Source organism: Aquarana catesbeiana, linkage group LG02 (assembly GCF_042186555.1).
Source record: "Aquarana catesbeiana isolate 2022-GZ linkage group LG02, ASM4218655v1, whole genome shotgun sequence".
NCBI lineage: Eukaryota > Metazoa > Chordata > Amphibia > Anura > Ranidae > Aquarana > Aquarana catesbeiana.
Genome location: NC_133325.1, coordinates 731668648 through 731689266, shown reverse-complemented (window position 1 = coordinate 731689266; position 20619 = coordinate 731668648). Strand labels below are relative to the sequence as shown.

Genomic DNA, 20619 nt, shown 5'->3' with positions numbered 1-20619 from the left:
AACAGCAGAATGGAACTGGGGTAAGAGAAATCTTACAATGCAGAGTTTATTATGTTTCCAGTAGAGAATGGAAAGGAATGTAGAATAAGATAACTGTGTTAATATAGTGTCACAGGGTCAATGCTTTGTACTTTATCATTCAAGTCCTGATCTTGTTCCCTCTGTAAGGACAGTTCTTGGCTGAGTAGTCATTTCCTTTGTGCACTTATTAAACAGAACTTACAAATGTTGCTGAAGTTACACTAAATTCTCAAAAGTTTTTTAGACACCTGCCTTTGAAGGCACATCAACTTTAATGGCATCCTAGTCTTAGTCCATAGGGTTCAATATTGAGTTGGCCCACCCTTTTCATCTATAACAGCTTCAACTCTTGTGAGAAGACTGTCCACAAGGTTTAGGAGTGTGTCTATGGGAATGTTTGACCATTCTTCCAGAAGCACATTTGTGAGGTCAGGCACTGATTTTGGAGAAGGAGTGGCTCGCAGTCCCCGCTCTAATTCATCCCAACGGCGACTGCGAGCCAGGCCTTCTCGTCCACATCAGTGCCTGACCTCACAAATGCACTTCTGGAACAATGGTCAAACAATGGACACACTCCTAAACTTTGTGGACAGCCTTCCCAGAAGATTCCAAGCTGTTATAGCTGAAAAGGGCAGGCCAACTCAATATTGAACTCTACGGACTAAGACTGGGATGCCATTAAAATTCATGTGCATGTAAAGGTGTCACAGTACTTTTGACAATATAATGTACCTTAGGAATCATCTTAATGTTAGTCAGATACTTAATGTTGGTCAGATACTTAGACAGAACTAGAAAAAATACATTTTAAATCTGTTGGCAATATGCTTCCAGTATTTTTTATATCTGTAACTGTCGCACAAGGAAAGTCTCTGTGCATCCCAGATGAAATTCAGGTGCAATACAAACATATAGGGCCCATTCACATCTTTGCGCTGCACTGCTTTCACAAAGGTGTTATGTTGCACGATAATGTGTGTTCTGTTGAGGCAGCCCATTCATTTGGCACAGGCAAAAATGCACATGGCACCATTTTTTCTGACAAAATGCACCACAACAGTGCAGAACGGGTAAGTTGGGGTGACTTTCTGCAACTCAAAGAACCATGGCACGCACACTGCCCTGTGTTGCAATAACAAGCTGTAAAACCATAATGCATAGGTTTAAATAGGCTCTAAAAAAAACTAATCATACTAATATGTTTACATATACTGTACATACTATACATACTGTATATATATTTGAATAATCTCCTCTGGGCAGCAAAGTTCAGTGGCATGGGTATTGGGACAATTTTTATTTAAAGTAATATTGTGATTTGTCATCTATTTAGGTAAGACCTGAATATTAAGGCTAAACTTCAAGGAAAGTAAAAATCTTCTCATGAATTAAGACTGCCCCCACACTGCAATGGTTAATGCTCAATTCCATTTAGAGGATGGAGAAAAGCAAATTTATTTGTCATATCCTTCACTCCCACAATCTCCTTCCCACTGCAAGGCTGGAACCCCCAGTTCCCTATGCTCTGGCAGGCAGATGCCCCTGATGTCATCAAGACCAAATGCAGGGTCCATAGTTGACTTACAGTCCACCGCCAGAGTATGGGGAGCAGTGTCTGCTAGGCAAACAGGGATTGCCATTTCCAATCTCTTAGACCCAAATTAACATTTAACTCTTGCAGTGTAGGGCATGTCCACTGCAAGGGAGATATTTTACTCTTGCTGGAGTGAATTATTTTTATCCATTTCTTTGTAAAGAAAACGTTCAGAAACTGTTCATTGCGAATCCTCTGGAAAGCCTTGAAACATGGTCTATAATGTTTTTCTATTTTAGAATGTCTACTCTCCATTAATTATATTATTTTTAATTCTCTGATGGGACCTCAAAACTTAATCACATGGGTATCTTTGCTACTGTCATTAGAGAGCCAATCAGAAGAGAGAACTGTCATTTTGTCTTTTTCTGCTATGGTTTTGCAGGGTCAACTAAGGTAAAGAGGTCCAACCTCTTCAGACCTACCTAGGGACAAAACACTACCAATTGTGTTATCCATGTATCAGAGGCAATCAACATCATGGTATTTTTAATTCTAGTCTTTCCTCAGCTAATATTTTTCAAGATCGGCTATAAAATGTTTTTAAATTCTGGGTACCGCTCTTCAACAGCCCTTTGCTCCTGGAGGTCAAAGGAGGCATCAGAATGACAGCTGGTTGTTTTCTTACTAGACAGGAAGTAAGCTATTATTCCTTATTATAAGTTTTTGTTTTTAAGCAAACCTGTACTCACATACACATGATGTGCAAATAAACATATTTTCTGTACAACCAACACCATAAAGTGCCTGCTCCTAACTTCACCAACAGATCAAGACTTTTAGCTACCAGCATCTACAAAAAACTGAAATATCAGTTTTGCTTGGACATTTTCAAGTGAGCCTAAAAAAACTTGTTCACTTTAAAAGTGGCTCCAGCAGGAACCGGCCAAGGTTTGAACCATTTATGGGCAGGCTGAATGTACTCAAGTTGATCAATCGATCAACTTGGGTACAACCAGCCTGCCGGATTTTACATGTGATTATTGCTAGTGGCTGTTATAACCGCTTGCAATAATCACTGTACTCTCCTGGCAGAGATGGCTCGCCCGACCTCCCCTCCTCCCGCTGGGAGAATACAATGGCTCCACAGAAGGGATTCCCCTGTCAACACTCTCTGTGTTGATGGGGGAATCGGACAGCTTTCTTTCCTGCAACCACGGGTTGAAAATCGTTCAGTCTATGATCAGCCTTATACATCTTTTCTTATCTCTTCCACCGCTTCCATTCGAGTCCAGAAACAAAGAAAAATACCTAGTACCTCTTGGTGTTGGGAGCACTTAAAGTGTAATTAGAGGCATTTTTTTTTTTAAATTTTGGATTGACCCATAGGGGAGATTTCCCTTCACTTCCTCTCCCACACCCAAAATAGGAAGTGAGAGAAAATCCTTCCAAAGTGAAAAAGTCCCTGGTCATCATCAGGGTCACTAGAGCTAGTGTCCCCATTGGAAGATTTCCCGGCTGTTACTGTTCTGATATACTGTCATACTAAAATTTGGGATTTTATTTTACTTTCACTTTTGATGATAACAGTAAACAGGACAAATAGAGAGGGTAAATCTCCCTAATGGGGGCACAGACAGCAATAAAATATTTGACAGGTATTCTAATCCCTCTCCACTCTATCCAAATGTAAAAAAAAGTCTTTAGTTACACTTTAATTTACTCTACATCCTCGCGCATGACAGCCATAGTTGTTGACCACTCAGGCACCCAGGGCTGTCACATGGGGTGGGGAGAGAGTTCCTGAGTCACGTGAAAGCTTTAAGCCATGACTTTTCCTAACAGCGAGCAGAATGTACAGAACTTTTCCTAATAGTGAATAGAAAATCAAGCATTATTTTCTAACTGAACAGAAAATAGAAACTTTTCAGAACGAGTGGAGTGTAGAGATTTTTTCCAACTTAGCAGAACGTGAAGACTATTTCCTGAGGCCTAGTTTATAGTTGGATTTGAAATAGAGCAGTTTTAAAGCTCTCTTATAATCCATTGCTGCATCTATCACATCATTTTATGGTGACCTGACAGGCTCATACAAGCAGGAGAGGTTGCATTGTCTTGCGGTGCACTGCAGCAAAAATGATATCGACTGTTGCATTCGACAGGCAGGACATCCACCATCGGGAACTAATTTCAGTGAAACTGATTTTGCCACGAAATGACCTATCTTTATTAAGGGTGTGTGAATTTTTGGATGGCATATTTAGGGTGATTTAGTTTATTTAATTTTGAATCCTTTGTTTTTTGTGTATATAATATTTATTTATCTACTGTCACTTTAGGTTTTTATTTACTTTCAGCCTGATGTTTTTCTTTAGAAAAAAAATGCGGCTAATGAGGATCTGTTTTTGGCAGAAGAGTAGTTTAGAAGGAGCTTCTGTAACCCTTACAAGTCCATTACACCCTTAAAAACCACACACAATAATTTTACATTTTGTATTGAGTCCAATGTATTTACCAAAAATAGCAAAATTCAGGCACAAGGTATGGCAAAAGTTCCACGACTGTATGACTCTGAAAATTGAATACTGACCAGAATGAATGTGAATGAAATGCTGTTAAATTAATTTTATAATACAGGTAAATGAGCAGGCAAAAGTACACAAGAAAATGGGAGGAAATCAAAGTTTGCAAAGTTATACTTAAACCCATATTTTAAATCAAGAGAGGACTACAGCAACAACCCGAAGCATACAATTATTTTTTCAGATATCACTGTTATTAGAAATGTCATGTTGTAGACGTTGGAAAGAAATCTTGGTCTAATTAAACTGCAAATGGAAAACTAATCCAAAAATAGAATGGCGATCTGTTATTTAACAAGATCTATCATCATCTAAATTTAAACATTCATCATTATGCAGTCTACCGGGATTTCTCAAAAATGCTTGTTTTTTTAATAAAAATACCATGCTGCTTAAAATATTTAGGGCTAATTAATTAAACATGGAGAAAATGTGGGGTTTTTACCCAACGTGGCCATTTATAATTTTTTGTCTGTAAAAGAAAAGAAAAACATAATTGACAACTAATAGCAGAAAATAAAATGTCATGCCCCCTTTTAATCTTGTTTTAATGAATCAGCCCACATTGTGCTTATGATTTTTCTTCTGAATTGAGTTCACCAGGCTTACAATACATAAAGAAAAATGCTAACTGCAGTGTGCAGTAACTAAAGCAGTCTGTCTTTACTAGGGTTCCTCCAGAGATTGTTAAGGGTTCCTGAGCTTAAGCGGTGGCTGTTTGACCTCCCATATGTTGGTGCCTGGATAGTTTGGCAGAGCCAGCAGCCTACCATCAATAATGTTTTAGTTGCCTGTAAAGGTGGCATTTAGACCACCACTGTAATGGGGGAGAGGTTTCTTTCCAATTACTCAAATGATAAAGTGGGGATAATAGGCCTATTTTCAAAGAACTGCACTGGGGTCCCTAAAAATGCAGCCATCTCCCTCGCTAAATTTTTGGAAGCACTTGTCAACTCAGCATTGCCACTTTACAAAGCTACCTATCTAACTCGTGGTTGTGCCAAAAAGTTTTATAAAGTATGGGATATATAGATAAACTCCCTGTCTATAAATAGTGACTTTGCTACTCTTGATTGTCCTCTATGATAAAGTGCAAAAAAAAAAAAATGTGGACTCGCGCTTAGCAAACAAATAGATGTGTGGCTGAGGAGTGCCACACAGTACGGTGTATACATAAATATAATATTATGCCAAACTGTACCACGCACAATGTGAAAAATTATAATGGGAACACATAAATCTCTCTAGTGAGCAGTGCAATAATACAAACAGTGCAATCAAAGCTTCAAATAAAGTCCATGGGTAATGAATAAAACAGAAAGTGAATCATGAAGGTCCATATGGGAGAAACCCAAAAGGTGATATACAGTCCTAGGTGATTCAAAATTGGGTAAAATCATAAATGTGTGGGTCCACCACCAAAAAAAAAGGGGAGCCTGGCCGCTTACCGGAACCCCATGACCCCCCGTTACAGAGGGTCTAAATGGGCATTGAGATCCTGCTAGTCTGGAACTCCCACGAATGAGGCGTCAAGGACTGTGATGGAAATGGACGGATCCCCAAGGAGACTCAGCTCTCAGCATTATGTAGTCATCATAGGAAAAGAAAAAGGGAGGGCTCCCATAGTGTAAAATCAAAGGTGGTTTATTAAAGTAAAAAAACATAAACACTCACATGTAGGTATAAAATCGTCATCAATAAAAGAACGAACTGTGGCACCGGACGGATGGCCACAGGTAGCCCGTCCTGCTGGGTATACTGTGTGGCACTCCTCAGCCACACATCTATTTGTTTGCTAAGCGCGAGTCCACATTTTTTTTCTTTTGCATTTTTTGTTGTGTTTGTGTCACAATCTAGGACATCGCAGCTTTATGTCATTTATTCTGTAGAAATTTGAAGCGCAATTATTTATTGTTTTTTTTGTTTCTCTATGATAAAGTACCTCCTGTGGTGTTGGTGTGTAGGTGTTTTACCTGTTCGCTACCTGTGCAAACCTTAATTTGGCTAGGTGATGACCTACAGGGAAGTGCCATGCATATGTCCCTCCCCCTTTTTATTCCAAACCCTTAGTTTAGATCTATGAATACTGTGAATAATTCCGCTGTCTGAGTGTACTTTTTGGTCGGTGCTATAGTTTTACTGTCGTTTTGCTTTGGTTTTCCACTGTTTCTTATTTTTTATGCCTTCCGAGCCTGGGTATGCCCAATAGGCTCTGTTTTTTATATTTCAAATTCTTAAAATCACAATAAAAAGAATTTTTTAAAAATGAAATAAAAAATGCAGCCATGCCTCTGTTGAGAGCTGTAAGTTCTGGTTGCCTAAAGAGGTATTAACAAGTAATGCAACCAATCAAAAAATGATTAGGTAGGCAGCTGAGTGGTTAAAAACCTGGTAACACCATCCAAATGTTGGAAGTCATCAACCAAAGAGATACTGGAAAAATTGTAAAACCAATGTAAAGCTTACCAATCAATTAGATGTGATGGCTGCATTCCTTTTTTTTTTTTTAGTAAATTCCCCTCGGTTTTCACCTGGTGTTCTGGCCAGTAACACACCTCCTGTATTAGAGAGACACCACTCTGGATAAAGAAGCACAGAGGCACCTTTGGATAGCAGCATTGTTAATCTAGGGGAGGGGAGTGTTATACGTACTAGCAGATTTAGATACACTAACACATTCAAGCCAAACTTCAGCTAACAATTTATAAGCAGTTGCAGTAAACATTGTTTTCCTTTTGGGGTAAAGGTTTTACTTAAATGTATCAAAGATGTTCATTGTAAGCACCCCTGTCAGTGGTAAATGGTTTTTCTCAGCCCTGTAATAGATACATCTGCAGGACAGCTTGGCTGGATCACCAGGTGAAATTAAAGGAGAGAAATACTAAAATAAGAAAACAAATGCAGCCATTACATCTAAGAATTGGTAAGCTGCAATATACTAAATGTTAGCTTTTGGGTTTAATATCACTTTAAAATCATTCTGAAAAACTCCTTCATCATTTCCCAGGTAAAAAGGCACAACAGATCCAGCAATAAGAAGAAGCCACCATACAAGCTGTTGCTAACCCTAATAGCCCTATCCTTCTATGGAAGCCTTACACCATAAGATCATGACCTCAAAAACACATATTTCTTAAAAAAAATTTCTAAAAGTCTTCAAAGGACAAGTATGCCCAAAGCAATTTTGGCTATACTTCCCATTTTCAGCCGGCAGCGGACTGAGTGGGCAGCACACGCCTGGATTTTCCCTGTACCTTATTGCTGGTAAGCATGGGTGGCTGAATATATAGCAGACCATGTTGAGCACCAGAGAAGCAGACACTCAGAGTTGTCCAATCTGAAGGTATATAAGCACCTCTTCCATACATCGGCCAAGTTTGGAGAAGACAACGGAAGCAGCATACGCAAGCGAGGACAGGCAGCTTCTACCATTTGCTCCCAGGGCAGCTCCTGCCTGTCATTGGCCAGGAACAGCACAAGACAACAAAGTGAGCTTTAGGTAAGAAAAATTAAATTTGAGAGTGCTTATTAGTAGTTACTGCATTAACCTTGCTCAGAGGTGCTCTTTGGGTTTTGTCCTATTGTGCGTTGCACAAGGTGATTCGATTTCAATTACTGATTTTATTATCCACATAAATGTATCTGGTTCAGGAGCAAAACATTTTATCTTCACCACAGAACACAAATCCCGAGTGTTCCTCTCGGGGCTCTTCTAGAATTATTCATCCTGTCTAGACTTGGCCTAATTGCCATTCATCTCCATATTTCAAGTACAATAAATGCAGGGCATCCTGCTTATATTTAACACCTTCATCAACATATGACCTTCAATTTAATGTAATTGTAAAGATCTGCATTGAATGTGTGACATATACTAACCACCCAACAATGAAATAATAGCTTTTATTGTCCTTGTAGACACTACATGTGGCCAATTTGTATGCATCACGTGCCCGCTAGCATATTAAAACAATGATAATGAAGCTGCCTTTCCAACTTTAAGCACTCTCTGCTTTATGTAGTAGGTTTAACATGTGTATCGGATGGTTGTTACACTAAGTGTGTGCTTGGTTATGTGTGTTTCTTCATTTTGTATGTCCACCAGATAATATATGGTAAATTACAGTTTAGTAAATAAAGTAACCTGATATACAGCTGAGGCTTGATGAAAGATAGCAAACTTTATTGAAGTCTTTATCTTCGCTAATTATCCTAAAATAATTTATAAGTTTTGGGCAGATTCGGGCACTCGCTTCTTTAAAGAGACCCTGTCACTAACTTAAATAATTGATGGTAAAAGCCTAGAAAAATCAAGTAATTTAAAGATGAACTACAGTATGTTGTAAAAAACAGCTCTGTTACAAAGGTCTGATGCCCACAAGGTCCCCTCCCGGCATTGACACCTTCTCCCTGGCTTCCTCCAGGCACTGGTCCTCAGCTGCCTTGACTGGCCAGCATGAGATGATGTCACTACCATGCATGATCGGGAGTCTTTCATCCAGCATACTGTAAATTATGTAAAAGACTGCAAACAGACAGGTAAGTTTATTACAATTTATAAAGAGCCTGCCTGTTTTCAATATTATTTTTAACCTTAGTACAGCTTTAAATGCTTACTTGATTTGCTTTTCCTTTCCACAAAAAATGTATATTTACTTGCAATGTGCCTTTGAACTTGCTGGAAAATTTGACTATTATAGGAGAAGTCAACATAGCCCCTCCCTGATTGCACATCACCCCCTTTGGAGGGTTTCCAAGTCCTTTTTGTGCTGGCCCTGCTTCTACGCCCCATCCTTACCTTACTTCATAACTTTTAATGTAGCTGCCAGGAGACAGGCGAAGGGGAATATTATAGAGATTCAGTTAAGTGAGAGCTCTATGTCTGCTGGAACTGCTGACATCTCATCCAAGCAGTCTCAGTGCATTTGGATGTTGACTCAAGGGAGGCTTTAACAGGGAAATAACATGAATAAAATGTGTGAGTGTAGTGACCACCATTCATCTTTACATTAGTGTGAATCTAGTGATAGTTCAGTCAGTGTGGGTGTAGTGAGTGACCATTCATTTTTACTTTAGTGTCACTTTAGTTTGAATCTAGTGATAAATCCGTCAGTGTGAGTGTAGTGACCGTTTAACACCGTATATTTCAGTGCGTTACTGCAAGTTTAACACTGTATATTTCAGAGCGTTACGTGTTGCTTAACGCAGTATATTTCTGTACGTTAGTGCACGTTTAACGCCGTATATTTCAGTGCGTTACGTGCCCTTTATCGCAGTACATTTCTGTGCGTTAGTGCACATTTATTGCAGTATATTTTTAGTGCGTAACTGAAAGTTTAACGCTGTATATTTCAGTGCGTTACTGCAAGTTTAACGCAGTATTGTTCAGTGCGTTACATGCCATTTAACACAGTTTATTTTAGTGCGTTACTTCAAGTTTAACATAGTATATTTCAGTGCGTTACCTTCCGTTTAACGCAGTATAGTTCAGTGCATTACTGCAAATTTAAAGTCGTATATTACAGTGCATTACCTGCCGTTTGACGCAGTATATTTCTGTGCATTAGTGCATGTTTAACGCAGTATATTTGAGTGCATTACTGCAAGATTAACACCATATATTTTAGTGCGTTACCTTCCGTTTAACGCAGTATAGTTCAGTGCGTTAGTGCAAGTTTAAGATCGTATATTTCAGTACGTTAGTGCGCGTTTAACACAGTATATTTCTGTGCATTAACTTTAATTTAACGCAGTCTAGTTCAGTGTATTACTGTAGGTTTAAAGCTGTATATTTTAGTGCGTTACGTGCCATTTAACGCAGTATATTTCTGTGTGTTAGTGCACGTTTAACACAGTATATTTCAGTGCGTTACCTTCTGTTTAAAGCAGTATAGTTCAGTGCATTACATGCCATTTAATGCTGTATATTTCAGTGCATTGCGTGCCGTTTAATGCAGTATATTTCTGTGCCTTAGTGCATGTTTAATGCAGCATATTTCAATGCGTTACTGCAAGTTTAACGCCGTATATTTCAGTGTGTTACAAGCCGTTTAATGCAGTATATTTCAATGCATTCTAATCTAGTGATAGTTCAGTCAGTGTGAGCGTAGTGACCATTTAACATAGTATATTTCAGTGCGTTACTGCAAGTTTAACACTGTATATTTCAGAGCGTTACGTGCTGTTTAACGCAGTATATTTCTGTGCGTTAGTGCACATTTAACACTGTATATTTCAGTGCGTTATGTGCCTTTTATTGCAGTATATTTCTGTGCGTTAGTGCATGTTTATTGCAGTATATTTTTAGTGCGTTACTGAAAGTTTAACGCTGTATATTTCAGTGCGTTACTGCAAGTTTAACGCAGTATTGTTGAGTGCGTTACATGCCATTTAACACAGTATATTTTAGTGCATTACTGCAAGTTTAACACTGAATATTTCAGTGCGTTACTTTCCGTTTTATGCAGTATAGTTCAGTGCGTTACTGCAAGTTTAACACTGTCTATTTCAGTGTGTTACGTGACATTTAATAGCATATTTTTGTGCCTTAGTGCATTTTTAAAGCAGTATGTTTCAATGTGTTACTGCAAGTTTAATGCCGTATATTTCAGTGCGTTACAAGCCGTTTAACGCAGTATATTTCAATGCATTGCTGCAAGTTTAACGCCAAATATTTCAGTGCGTTACCTTCCGTTTAATGCAGTATAGTTCAGTGCGTTACTGCAAGTTTAACGATGTCTATTTCAGTGCATTAGGTGACAGATAACATAGTATATTTCTGTGCCTTAGTGCATGTTTAACGCAGTATATTTCTGTGCATTACCTTTCATTTAACGCAATATATTTCAATGCGTTACTGCAAGTTTAACGCCGTATATTTCAGTGTGTTACCTTACGTTTAATGCAGTATAGTTCAGTGCGTTACTGCAAGTCTAACGCCATCTATTTCAGCGCGTTACGTGCCGTTTAATGCAGTATATTTCTGTGCCTTAGTGCACGTTTAACGCAATATATTTCTGTGCATTACCTTTCATTTAATGCAGTATAGTTTAGTGTGTTACTGCAAGTTTAATACCGTATATTTCAGTGCGTTATGTGCCATTTAACGCAGTATATTTATGTGCGTTAATGCAAGTTTTAACGTTGTATATTTCAGTGCATTACTGCAAGTTTAAAGCCGTATATATTTCAGTGCATTACCTTCCGTTTAACGCAGTATAGCTCAGTGCTTTACTTCAAGTTTAACGCCGTATATTTCAGTTCGTTACCTGCTGTTTAACGGAGTATATTTCTGTGCATTAATGCACGTTTAACGCAGTATATTTCAGTGCATTACTGTAAGTTTAAAGCTGTATATTTCAGTACGTTACTGCAAGTTTAACACTGGATATTTCAGTGCGTTAGTGCACATATAACACAGTATATTTCTGTTTGTTACTGTATGTTTGACGCAGTATATTACAGTGCATCAGTGCAGTTTTACTGCAGTATATTATAGTGCATCAGTGGAGTGTGTCTGTGTAGTGAGTACTCAAGTTAAAGTGCACCAAACACCACTTTCCATTGATTAAAGTGCATCTACATACACATTTCCACATCTTTATTACATTTTGCTAATACGCAACCCCCCATCATGTCTGGGAGGACAACAAGGAGAGGCAGACGTATGTGTCCACAGGCAAAGGTGGACGTGGTCTCAGGCAGGGCATCATTTCCTCTGTTTAGTGATGTTGCTCGTGCTATCCAGCCACAGCATGCAGAGGAGGTGGTGGACTGGCTTACTAAACCGTCCTCATTATCCTCATCCTCCGTCACCCAAGCAGAGACTAGTGTGCAGTCCACTGCAGCTGAAAGAGTGGATAAACCTGCCTCCTTGTCCACAGCTATTCCTGCCATAGCCCCAGCATCAGCAATGGAGGAGTCACCTGAGTTATTTGAACACAGCTTCAGCCACCTGCACCTTGAAAATGCACAGCTATTACTTGATTCGGATGTTGGTTCTGAAGTTGAGGAAGGCAGGAACATGAGCCCTACAGAGAGGGGAGAACACTGGTATATAATTTGGCAGTCATGTTCTCCCAGCCGCTGCGTATTGCCAAGCTGTCTCCAGTGGTAATGAAGATGGAGGAGATGATAATGAGGTATAGAGCAGAGGAGGAAAGTGAGGGTGAGGCACAACCCCAACGAAGCAGCCATCATGGAAGAGTAGAGAGCAGCCACCCTATTCCCTATCTCCCAGCCCACTCCCCACAGCTCAGCTCTCTGGGCCTTTTTTAGCACAGGTGCAGCCGATTGCACTGTTGTAGTTTGCAAACTTTGTCTCAAGAACATCAAGCGGGGCAAAAACTCCAGCCATTTGGGAACCACATGCTTGACAAGGCATTTAACCTCCCACCACTCAGCCCGTTGGCAAGAGCACCTGAAAGCCCCACAAAAGGGGCGCAATTCTGTTCCTCCTCCTTACTCACCTCAGTCTGCCCCCGCTATACCTCATGACCTCCCAGCAGCCTCCACTGACAGGGATTATGGTATAGCACAGGGTGTCCTAGGTCCTTGCAGGACATCTGCCAGTAGTACACCACCAGCTATACTATAGCCGGAAAATTTCTCTGCCCCATCTGCTGCAGCGGAAAAAAAATACAGTCACTACCATCCACATACCCAGCTTCTAAATGCAAGCTTGTCAAAGCTGCTGGCTCTACAACTCCTGCCTTTCCACCTGGTGGATTCTACCCCCTTTCTGTGAATTTGCAGAATGCGCTGTACCACAATGGCAGGTTACCAGTCACTATTTATTTTCACGTAAGGCCATTCCAGCTCTGTACCATCATGTGGAAGGCAATGCTGTGGCATCAATGGGCAAGGCAGTCAGCTGCAAAGTCCACATTACTGCTGAAACGTGGTCCAGCAAGCATGGTCAGAGATGATATATTTCGTTCACAGCACACTGGGTAACTCTGCTTGCAAGGATGGATGCAGGATGCAGGACAGGGCTCAGTGCTGCAGCTTGTTGTGCCCCCACGTCTCCATACAGCTAGTGGTGATGATGCAAGATTTGTCAGCTATACCCCCTCCTCCATGCCCTCCTCTGCTGAATTGTCCTATGACCCACCAGTACCCCCTAGGCATTCAAGGGGCTATTCTATGAGTCAGGCTAAAAGGTGCCATACAGTGCTTCAGCTGGTTTTCTAGGGGACAGGAACCACACGGAGCAGAAATTCTTGCAGCTCTGCAGGGGCAGACCCAGAGGTGGTTCATGCCAGCTGGAACCAGGAATGGTGGTGTGCTATATGCCACAAACCTCCTGTCCGCCCTTAGACAGGGAAAGTTGACATATGTGCCATGCCTGGCACATGTCCTCAATTTGGTGGTGCAGCATTTCCTATATAGGTACCCACGGTTAGAAGATCTGCTAAGGCAGGCCAGAAGAGTCTGTAGCCATTTCAGGCGGTCATACACAGCCAGTGCTCAGTTGGCTGAAATTCACCGGGAATTTCACCTGCCCGTAAACCGCCTGATTTGTGACATGCCCACCGGGTGGAACTCGACTTTGGCAATTCTGCAGCGGCTGCGCATGCAGCAGAGGGCCGTCAAAGAGTACCCGTGTGAGTATGGCATAACGACAGGCTCAGCTTTTTTTCCCCACGCCAAAGGCTGCTCATAAAGGATGCATTCACTGTACTGTCACCATTTGAGGCCACAAGGATGGTGAGCCGTGACATTGCATGCATCAGTAACACAATCCCTGTTGTGTTCCTGCTGCAGCAGACTCTGCGTGGAATTATGGACAGGGAACTTGAGACAGAGCAGGATTTCCTTTCCTCTCAAGGCCCACTTTATGCGGACACCATTGTTCCTAAGCCACAGAACACACAAGAGGACAGGGAGGAGGAGGAGGAGGATTCTTTCAATTTTGGAGGCATTGAAGCAGAGGAAGACATATGTTAAACAGTAAGAGAACAGTAAGGGATTTTCCATCCCCAGAACCCTTGGGAGTAGTATGTGGCTGGGAGGAGGCAGTTCCAGATACTATAATCCTCAGTGACTCCCCGAGGTGTCTGCTTCTCATGCCTCTGCAAATTTGCGGTGCATGGGTTCCCTCATGCTTCAAAGCCTGCGAAAGGACCCAAGAATAGGTGGCCTAAAGGAGAAGGATCACTATTGGTTGACAACCCTCCTTGACCACCGTTACAAGGGGAAAGTCTCAGAACTCATCCCGTCCCCACAGAGAGTGCAGAAGATGAAATCTTTTGACGCCTTATATTTTTTGGCACCTGTTTGACAGGTGCATATCATTGCAATTTTTGACAGCAAGGCCAGTTCTTCTTTCATCAAGAGTACCTCAATAGGGTTATGGTGTGAAGACACCACCGACACCCAAAGACCAATTTTTCCGCACCTGTTTGTCAGGTGCATATTATTGCAATTTTTGACAGCAAGGCCAATTCCTGCTTTTATTGAGAGTACCTCAATAGGGTTATGGTGTAAAGGCGCCACCAACACCCAAACACCAATTTTTCCGCACCTGTTTGATAGGTGCATATCATTTACATTTTTGACAGCAAGGCCACTTCTTGCTTTCATCATGAGGACCTGAATAGGCTTAGGGTGTGAAGACGCCACCGACACCCAAAGACCAATTTTTTCGCACCTGTTACTTTTATCCAAAGTCTGTGGAAGAGACACCAGAATTTATCCAAAAAAGCTATAATCTTGTTCCCAGTGCACTACATTGTGGCCTCATCATACAGCCTGGCTCCGCAAGCCATTGCTTACAAAATAAAGAAAGCTTGCAGGGAAAATGTCATTTTTTTTTGGCATTATAAATGCAATTATTGCTGCAGCAGCTTCTATACACAGTACAGATCTGCCACTTTACAGGTAGACTAGGGGGACCCCCCATGCACTATATTAAAAGGAATTTTTTATTTTTATGCTTTCATTTTAGGCATCAAAAAAATCACTGCTCGTTTAAAAATGACTTTTACAAACTTTTTTTCATTGATACATGTCCCCCAGGGCAGTACCCAGACCCCTATAACCATTGTATGCCCAATTACTTGCATATAAGCTTTCAAAATGGGCATTTTTTATTTTTACAGTTCAGGTCCCATAGACTTCAAAATGGTTCGTTATACGGTTCTGAACTTTGAACGATGTTCGAAAGTTCTAGTGCGAAACGAATAGGGGTTCGTTTGGCCCATCCCTATTGGGCACATGTAAATGACCCCCTCCAAAGATGTGCTGCTCTAGCTCCATGGGTGACACCTAGTTTTCTGGGCTACCGTTTGCTATGTTTTGATGCAACTAGTAATTGAGTACCCAGGATTCCATTACTATCACCCCCCATTTCATCGCCTCTACCCTATCTTTGGTAAAGATAGATTGTTTATGGGTATCTAGTAGACATCCTTGATAAACTTTAATGTATGTGAAAAATTTTTATATGTTGAACCCCTGTACGATGTTCCTTCTGCTTTTCAATTTACTGTAATGTCACTGATTGTTTACTTTTATTGTATGTTCTGAGCATTATCCTTGTGCTTCTTCTCCATTAAAGCATTCAGATTTTTTGACTAAAAAAAGTCTGAACCCAGTTTCAACCCTGAGGTAATTGGTGGTTAGCTGTATTTGACATATGAATGTATGCTCTTGACAGGCATATGTCAGGAATATCTGTTTCTGACATGATGTTTCAAACATATGTTCCAAAGAATGAATTTACATTCACCTCTAATATACCATTTTGATATCTGAAGTTACACACTATTTTGACATAACTGGAAGAAGACTGAAGTATCAGCAGGGCAATAACCAACCATATCAGAACTGCTCATGAGGAAATCACGATCAAATGAAAAGGAAAACAAAGGTTAAATATGTCTAAACCCAAATGTGTTTTTTTTTTCAGATTTGGATAGCATTGGGAAGGATAAGAAACCTCATCAAGGTTTTATTACTGTTTGTGTCCCTGCTAGTGGGACTGACTCCTCTATTTGTCCTAGTTACTATTGTCTGGGAAAGAATGTAAAGGGAAAATCCAAAAGTTTGAGTTGCTGCTACAACAGGAAGATAGGAAATATCTTTCAATGAGGACACTTGTTGCAGCGAAACCTGTCTGAGGGGGGATTTCCCTCACTTTGGAGAGTTTTACTTCCTGTTGTGGCTACAGCGCAGGACGTGAAGGGACATTTTCCCAATAGAACATAGTTGTCAAATAGCCTAACAGGGGTTATAATTATTTCCTGTCCTCTCCAAAATGAAAAAAAAAGTTTGGGCTTTAGATATATTTTAACTCTTAAGGATTATGTACATGGGGTTGATTTACTGAAACTGAAGAGTACACAGTTTGGTGCAGCTCATAGAAAACAATCAGCTTCCAGGTTTTACTGTCAAAGCTTAATCAAACAAGCTGATGTTAGAAGCTGATTGGCTACCGTGCACTCTCTGGTTTTAGTAAATCAACCCCATGGTCATACAGGGGCTGTACAGCATGCAGAATCTGCATAATGACATTTCCGGTTCCCGCTGCCACAACGTACAGCCACCCATTGAGAGGCACTAAAGAGGCAACTGGATGTTGTAGTGTATAGGGGTTGCATAAAGCACCTACATATGTATGCTCCAAATGTAGATAGTGTGCATACGCAACCCGCGGCGCACTAAGGCGTACAGCTACCTCTTCTAATGCATCTCATTGGGTGGCTGTATGCCCCCTGTACAGCTGTGTGCATAAAGCCTAAAGGGTTAATATTTCCTTACTGTTTGGCCCCCCAGCCCCCTATGTAGGTTTCTGATGCCCACAGCAATGTTTACATTCCATGCGCTGGCTTACTGATTTGAACTCCATGTCTGTGTAGTTCAACACCAGACTCCTGTGGGGCTGGTGGACAAACAGAAACTGGTAGACATCTATGGGGCTGAACTATGTAGGCACAGACCCTGGAGCAAGGACCTGGTTTAGGAATGTAAACAATGCCTACGGCCTCAGAGCGGGTCTAGGTAAATACAGCAATTTTGGGAGGCGGGTAGTCAACAACTACCTAGGTGGGTAAGAACATTTTTATGGAACAGTTTCCATACCCTCTAAAGTTGAAATAAACTCCATATTCCTAACAAGTAAAGTTTCTATGGGTCTAGGTAAATACAGCAATTTTGGGAGGCGGGTAGTCAACAACTACCTAGGTGGGTAAGAACATTTTTACGGAACAGTTTCCATACCCTCTAAAGTTGAAATAAACACTGGAGAGTGCAACCTGGTGCAGCTCTGCAAAATCAGCTTCCAGGTTTTATTGCTAAAGCCTAATTGAACAAGCTGAAGTTGGAAGCTAATTGTCTACTATGCACAGCTGCACCTGATTTTGCACTTTCCAGTTTTAGTAAATCAACCTCACATTATTTATTTTTTTCCAAAAAACTATTGGCTCTTGCTGAAACTGTACAGTGACTGCCGTGCATGCGCAATTCTGTGTACATGATGCTGGGAATAAAGCCTGGTACACATGAATAGTTTTTTTTTTGGTTGAATTAAAAAGAACTGACAGCTCCGGTCAGAGCCACTATACTAACAATACGAATTTAGTACAGCGATCTCACCCAGCAGTCGTCAGGGGGAGGGCCCCCCAGCTCAGAACACTTCGATTAGTCATTGGCTGAGAACGCTGATCGGGAGTCGGTCGGCTGCTGTATTTCCAATATGCTTGTCCGACGGGCTTCTGTTGGACCGGCTGACTTACACACAGGCCGAATGTCGGGCGATTTTTATTGAACCAGCCGATGTCTCCCGACATTTGGCCTGTGTGTATTAGGCATAAGAGTTGGGTGTTGGGACAATGTAACTTCTGCTCACATGTGCAGGAGTTTCGTCATCTTTGGGTGGCCAATGACCGAAGATAGAAGACTCCGGATGAAGATGGCAATGGTGGTGATGGAGCAATGAAGGAGATCACTGACCTGGTATTAATGGAGGAGGGCACACTAAATGTAATTCTTTCTAAATGAGCACCAATGATATGCATACCTGAACATTATAATTAGGGCTCTTAGTTACATACAGTTCCAGGGCCAATGATTATTGGAATGGCTCAATGTTCTTTGCATCATAAAAACTTGTCAGTATATAAAAGAGCAATATGAAAAAAATGCACATTTCCATTCAGAAAAGCAAAAGGCAGCCAGATCTCCCATACACCCCCCAACCATAATCTTGAGCCCATGGCCAGCATAACACACTTTCTTACTAATTAGCTGTTGATACTGGCGTCCATATAGAACAGTTTACTGTCACGGTAAGCTGCGGAAGGGAAATTACTCCTCAATGGGAGTCCTAGCAATTATCTAACGCTGTTAAAGATCTCTGCCGAGAGAACAAAAAATAATCATGCCGACTGTCAGCCTGCTCGGACATGTTTTTTGTTCTCCGAGTAAATATTTGTCTTTGCCTTTTGTCTTCGGGGCTGTTGCCGGTATTCACAAAGAGAATCCGCTTGTATTATTGTACAAAACATTTAATTAAGATTATTTCCAATTTCTAAAACCCCCTACATACTGATTAAAAAGCATGCAATAAGGTAGAAAGAGAAGACACCTGCTGGCTGTAAACAGGGAATAACAAATGCCCCATGGCTTCAAAACAAGGCAATATGGGCCCCCCTGCTGGTTGGTAATGAGAAGGAAGTCATCCCCTACAGACTGAGAGTCGGCATTGGGGATAGGGAGGAGTATGGACTGTACTATCATAAGGAAAGGGGGGGGGGGCTTGCTTAATGTAATGACACCACATTCTATTACCACTAGTAGCAGTGGGGACCTCAAATGAGACTTTTACAGTCAATTGCTGGCTGAGCAGGAGAACAGTCCGTCCAATAAATAAATCGCTGCTTGTAATGTACAAGAATGGAGTCGTGAAATGCTAGACAAGCAGATTGCAGAATGTAAAATGCCTGGGCTGCATGCAATGAAAAATTAGAGGCTGCCTACAGTTTAGAGGAACACTATAAATATATCATGTAATCTACCATGGCCAACACGCATTGCAAAGATAGCAGAAGCACAATGATTCCTAAGCAAATAACCCGTACAAATTTTAAATAGCCAAACCACGCATTGCCAGACATCAGCAAACCTCTAACGCTGTCCAAGAAACTTTGCACATTTGAATTCCTGCTCAATTTACTTTTCTTTTCTAAATGATGTATAAATATACCCTTATCCCTTGCAACTAGATTGAGCAGGGCTCTCATAGTGCCTCTGGAGGGGTTAGTGCTTGCCAGTCATTCTGTGCTGTTAAAACGGAACTAAACTCTCTCAATTAACATGAACTTTTTAAAATCCCTATGCAGCTAGCATTAGTAAATCACATCTCCAAACTTTTGAAATGGGAATGAGGGGCACCTTTTAGCAAAAGTATGTAGGCATAGGACACCCCCCCCCCCCCCTGCCATGCCCCTTAAAGGAGAATTATACAAAAAAAAAGTGATTAGTTAAAGCGGAGTACCGACATTTTTTTTTTTTTTTTTAAAGAAGGCAGCTACAAATACTGCAGCTGCTGACTTTTAAGATATGGACACTTATCTGTCCAGGGCGCCCGCGATGTCCTCACCCGAAGCCGATCTGTCCCTCAGCTCTCGGGTGGAGGCGCCGCCATCTTTGGTAAGGGAATCAGGAAGTGAAGCCTTGCGGCTTTACAGCTTGGTTTCCTACTGCGCATGTGCGAGTCACGGTGCGCATCCTCAATGGTCCCTGCTGTTTTCTGGGACCTGTGAGTCTCCCAGAAGACAGCAGGGGGGGGACGGAGGAGGGGCCAGACATGGTGTAGATCACCGCAGAGCCTGTGGCGATCCATCCCCAGAAGTGGGAGAAAATACCTGGATTATACAGGTATCCACTTCCCCTTCCCCCCTGAAAGGTGCCAAATGTGACACCGGAGGGGGGAGGAAACCAATACATTTTTGGGTGGAACTCCGCTTTAAACCCACAAGTGCTTTTTTTTACCACTACTATTCCTTTATATTGGCTTTTGAAATTTACAAGAAATTTAGAAATTGGATGAAAGATTTAGCACTCCGAAACACTTTTTGAAAGATAAAAATTGCATTTTATATACAACTATATAGATCAGACTAAAATGAGGCATAAATGAGGAGGAATGAGAGAGAGATTGACTTTGTCCCAAATCAGGGACAGTCCCTCGTAATCAGGGACAGTTGGGAGCTTTGGTAAGTAGATAGGAAGGCGAATAAAGCTTTCTTGCCTTTTTTTTTTTTTTTTTAACATTTCTTCAGTTGCTTGCTGGCTTCTGGCTTAGGCTAAAATGATATCATACACCGGAGTCTTCATGGCCATTTTTTTATTTCATCTGGAGGAAGGGCTATCCCAGCTAAGCACACCCTCATGCCTGCACGCCTGATCTAAGGGCAGGTGGATTCCAGAAAGTATGTTACATAAATCATCGGCCCTTACTCAAGTTAGCCACAGCCAGAA

The 20619-nt window shown here is 41.2% G+C and overlaps 1 long non-coding RNA gene across 4 annotated transcripts in view; it reads right to left on the bottom strand.

Annotated features, from left to right (window-relative positions):
* Positions 1-20619, bottom strand: part of LOC141129193 (uncharacterized) — a 663735-nt gene that overhangs the window by 422326 nt on the left and 220790 nt on the right. The gene's annotated exons all lie outside the window — the stretch shown is intronic.